Below are 5,076 nucleotides of genomic sequence, written 5' to 3'. Positions count from 1 at the left end.
ATAATTCAGTAGGCTTATAACTACCTTTAGTGATTTGATTCTTGATTTAGAATACTAATAATGAAGTGTAAGAACAAAGATGATAATGGAGAGAAAGAAAGAAACACTTTGTAAGTGTGAGAAATGGTGCAAGTTTAATGCTTGCATTCATGAGTATTTATAGCCTAAAATCTCAATATAAAAATACATACTTTGTGTACCAAAATTGACTATATGTATACACCAAAATTGACTATCCATATCTATATTATTATTATTATTATAACAAATGCTATATTAATGTATGAGAATTTCTTTTTATGTATACTTTTATCCGTCACTGTTAGCAATGGAGCACGAAATACTATCCGAGAATAAGTGTCGGCAGGTTAAAAATTCTATAGAGTTTAGTTGTCTTACAATATTAGCATGTGGGATTTATTTATTTAAAATTCTTTTAGTATTTTTGTTTCATTGTGATTTTTAGTGCTTATATATCTAATCATCCGTAAAAGATGACCACTTGCATCCAATACCTCTATAGACTTTAACCCCACATAATACCTCTCTTTCTAAATGAGTTTTTGTTTTCAGTAACACCCCAAACTAATGACAATCATTTCTACTGGTTGCTATTCGGTTTTGATATTGATCATATACCCTACCCACCATCTATGTCTTTGTCTCAACAATTAAACATCACGGGACCTTAATTGATTAGTACTATTTTACTGTTTTCAATCAATCACTCTGTGACTTAGATATATTACATATACAATATACATATAGGATAACACACGTATACCCGATCACTCTCCTTCTCCATTTGGAAACCACCCTCAAACGCCACCCTTTCACCACCATTTAAACCCACAAAGACCACCCATGCTGCTGCCCGCCATATATATATATATATATATATATATATATATATATATATATATATATATATATATATATATATATATATATATATATATATATTTTTTTTTTCTTCTTCTCCTTTCATTTTGTTGCTACTGTTTCTACTATACTTGCCTTCTGTTTCAAAACAAACTGCTGCAGATGTTCAAACTTCCTGATTGCAACCAATTCACCATATCAAGCAACATGTTACTTGAACTTCGGTCACCAAACTCCCTATTTGTTTTCTGTTTTTCTGTCTAACTAAACCGCCCACCAAGATTCTGCTTCAGCCGCTGTTATTACTCCATTTCTGTTTCGATTATGATCTCAGCCAAACACCACAACAGGCTGCTATTTCTTGCTACTGCTACACCCTTCTTCTTTCGCTGCTACATTTGAACCCACACACCATCACTACCCAAAGCAACCCAAACACCACCTCAAAACACCATCTTATTGCATCTACTACTACTTAAAACTATCCGTTTTTATCCATTCCTGTTTCGAACCACAACAAGACCCTGAACCGAATCTGAAATGAAATTGAACTGCAACTTACATTTACTTAATCTCAGATCGAAGTGCACTTTCAAGTATCCATCACCAAATTGTTGACATTGTATCTGGACGGAATAGCAGTGCATATTCAAATCCTCCAAATCTGTTAGTCAAACGGCAGTTCATAAAATCGAATTAGGGATTTTGACAAAAATCACAAACTATCGAATTGAAACTTAAAATCTATTGACATAGATTCCAGATGCATCGATTAAGGATATCTGTGAAGTATTTAAGAACAAAAACATCAAAATTTTCAGATTCATCGATGAACATCCATGGTGGTTTCGATTAAGCTTGAGATTTGAGTTCACGATGTACTTATTATTAGGCCACAGGTTAGTCATAAAAGATGTTGTAAATCATAATCTTAATGCTCGAAAATTATTAACATAACCTGAAACATCATTTGAACTTCGAATTTGAACGAAGAAGAAACGGTTGACTTTTTCTAGCGAACCTTGACTTCGAAATTCGAGCTCGATTCTTCGAGCTAGATCCTCAAAATTTTTAGATAGCTTCATGAGGTGATGCTAAACAACTCTGCATTTTTATTTTCTTCATTTCATTCTAGATCGATCCAGAAACTAAAACGATTTGAGTTTTCGGTTTATGAAGAACTCGATTTGAATCTCCTTGAATCTGACGTTGTTGATGGAAATAATTGATCAAGAGGCATAGTTTTTGTGTAAGTATCACATATTTAAGATTGATTTGTATCCAGAATCATCAATGAAAAAGAAAAAGAATCGACGGGTGTTTAAGCAGAAACAGAAACCGGATGGTATAAGTTTATAAGATAGGCTGTTTTAATGGGCTCTTGTTCAAGTTTGCAAGGCCCAACAAGTTGTTATTTTTAGTGGGCTACTAGAGTCCTTTACGTTTGATATCGAGGCCCAAATGCAACTAATGCTCGACTCTCTCGCTCAGTTTACACAAAGGGTATAACCCTTAATCCTTTATGTTTGATTTTATCTTTAAATAGTTAATGAGATTATGATTTATGATCAAGAACTAAATAATAATAAGCAATATAATTATAGTTATAGTTTCAAGTATAGATACAAGTATGATAACTATTATGATTTAGTTAAAAGTATTGTTAAGCTTATGGTGATAGATGATGTTAAGTATATGATGCATGAATGTGATAACGAGATAATGATAAGATGATAAAATATAAACATGATGATGATAATGGTATAATTCTAATTATTATTATTATTATTATTATTATTATTATTATCATTATTATTATTATTATTATTATTATTATTATTAAATTTATCATTATTATTAAAATTATTATTATTATTAAAATATTGTTTTTAAAATTATCATCATTATTATTATAAGTATTATCATTTTGTTATTACTATTATCATTATCATAATTTTTATATATCTTTATTATCATAATTTTAATTATCATTATTATTATTATTAATTAACATTTTTATTATTATTATTATTATTATTATTATTATTATTATTATTATTATTATTATTATTATTATTATTATTATTATTACAAAATGATATAACTTTTTATTCATATTATTTTACCAAATAAATATTAGTTATATAAATATATATTTAAATACGTATAACATAACTATATTAGTAATTTTATAATAAATAATAACTAATTATCTAAAGTAAATAAATTAAATATATGTAACTAAATGAAACCTATAAACTATTAAATATAATAATTATATCACTAAGAATAATACATAAATTGTTCGATTTCAATTATACGAGTTAATTTATATAAATGATGTAGGTTCGTGAATCCGAGGCCAACTCTGCACTGGTTCAGTGTCGTCGTATGCATATTTTTACTACAAAATATCGTATTGTGAGTTTCATTTGGTCCCTTTTAAATGTTTTTGCAATATATATTTTTGAGACTGAGAATACATGCGCTGCTTTTATAAATGTTTTATGAAATAGACACAAGTAATCGAAACTACATTCTATGGTTGGATTATCGAAATTGAATATCACCCTTTTAGCTTGGTAGCCTAAGAATTAGGGAACAGACCCCCTGATTGACGCGAATCCTAAAAATAGATCTATGGGCCTAACAAACCCCATCCAGGTTATGGATGCTTTAGTACTTCGATTTTATATACAGATGAGTGTACCTGTATATTTGGGGATATTCTATATGCATTTGTTAATGTAGGTTACAAGATGTTCACCATATGAATGAATTTTTATACAGATGAGTTTTCCTGTATTATAATTTTTGCAGATGAGTGTTCCTGTAGTTTATATATATAAAAATAAAAACTTGTGGTCTATTAAAATTATGGAAACGGTTGTTTATGATAAACCTATGAACTCACCAACCTTTTAGTTGACACTTTAAAGCATGTTTATTCTCAGGTATGAAAGAAATCTTCTGCTGTGCATTTGCTCATTTTAAAGATATTACTTAGAGTCATTCATGACATATTTCAAAGACGTTGCATTCGAGTCGTTGAGTTCATCAAGATTATTATTAAGCCAATTATAGTTGGATGTATTATGAAATGGTATGCATGCCGTCAACTTTCGATGTAACGAAAGTTAGTCTTTTAAAAACGAATGCAATGTTTGTAAAATGTATCATATAGAGGCCAAATACCTCGCAATGAAATCAACTATTGTGAATCATTTATAATCGGTATGAACGGGTCCTTTCATAAGTTAGGTCTCATTAAAGTGTTCATAATACATAACATTTTCAACTCCATTTTAACCAAAAACATAATATCATAACGATACGTTTAACAATTTATAATGACCCTTGGTACACAAATGACACGTTACAAAAGCATTTGTAATAATGACCCAATCACACAAAATACGGGTTAATACTCAATAACCCAACCCGATACCAAGAGCATAATCCCGGGGACTACCAAATCCCCAATCCGCGTCTAAATATCCAAAAGCTACCTCGTCGAGCCCAAGCGCTCCTACACGTCGAGTCTAACAACTAGCTAGCTTCACAACCACAATACCTGTAAAGGTAAACAACCTGAGGGGTAAGCATAAAGCTTATTGAATGCAATAATTATACATCTACATATACATATACAATCTACTTACTTGCAAACACTTACACAAATACCGCATACGAGCTAGCAATTCAACAACCATGTAATCACAATGCATAAACTAAATATCCGCAATTCACAATAAGCTAGCATCGCCAATAGCATATAGTACACAATATAATATGCTAAAATACAACAAACACACACACACACAATCATGGTTAACCAATAGCACAAGGGAATGGTACTCACGAATGACCATCGGTGTTCCCACGAACCATTAGTGTACATACGCCTTGTATCACTAACCCGTGGGTGGTATCGAATGCCCGAACTTTAAACCCACCCGTCACGTGAAATATGGTATCGAACGCCCGAACTTTAAACCCACACTTCACGCCCACACACACATGATGATATGGTATCGAACGACCTAACTTTAAGCCCTTATCACATGCCACACATGATGATGAGGTATCGAACGCCTGAACTTTAAACCCTCATCCCATGTTAACACGATGTGGTATCGCATGCCAAAACTCTAAACCCACATCACGTCCCACACAGGTAAATACACTATATAC

The 5,076-nt window shown here is 31.2% G+C and overlaps 1 long non-coding RNA gene across 1 annotated transcript; it reads left to right on the top strand.

Annotated features, from left to right (window-relative positions):
- Positions 1-947: 947 nt before the first annotated feature.
- On the top strand, positions 948-4,120 carry LOC139892366 (uncharacterized). The gene is made up of 3 exons (XR_011774045.1): positions 948-2,385; positions 3,229-3,303; positions 3,837-4,120. It is a non-coding gene; the product is annotated as an uncharacterized lncRNA (long non-coding RNA).
- Positions 4,121-5,076: the final 956 nt, after the last annotated feature.

This window comes from Rutidosis leptorrhynchoides, chromosome 2, assembly GCF_046630445.1.
Source record: "Rutidosis leptorrhynchoides isolate AG116_Rl617_1_P2 chromosome 2, CSIRO_AGI_Rlap_v1, whole genome shotgun sequence".
In the NCBI taxonomy this organism is placed as follows: Eukaryota; Viridiplantae; Streptophyta; class Magnoliopsida; order Asterales; family Asteraceae; genus Rutidosis; species Rutidosis leptorrhynchoides.
This window is presented reverse-complemented; position numbering and strand designations above follow the sequence as displayed.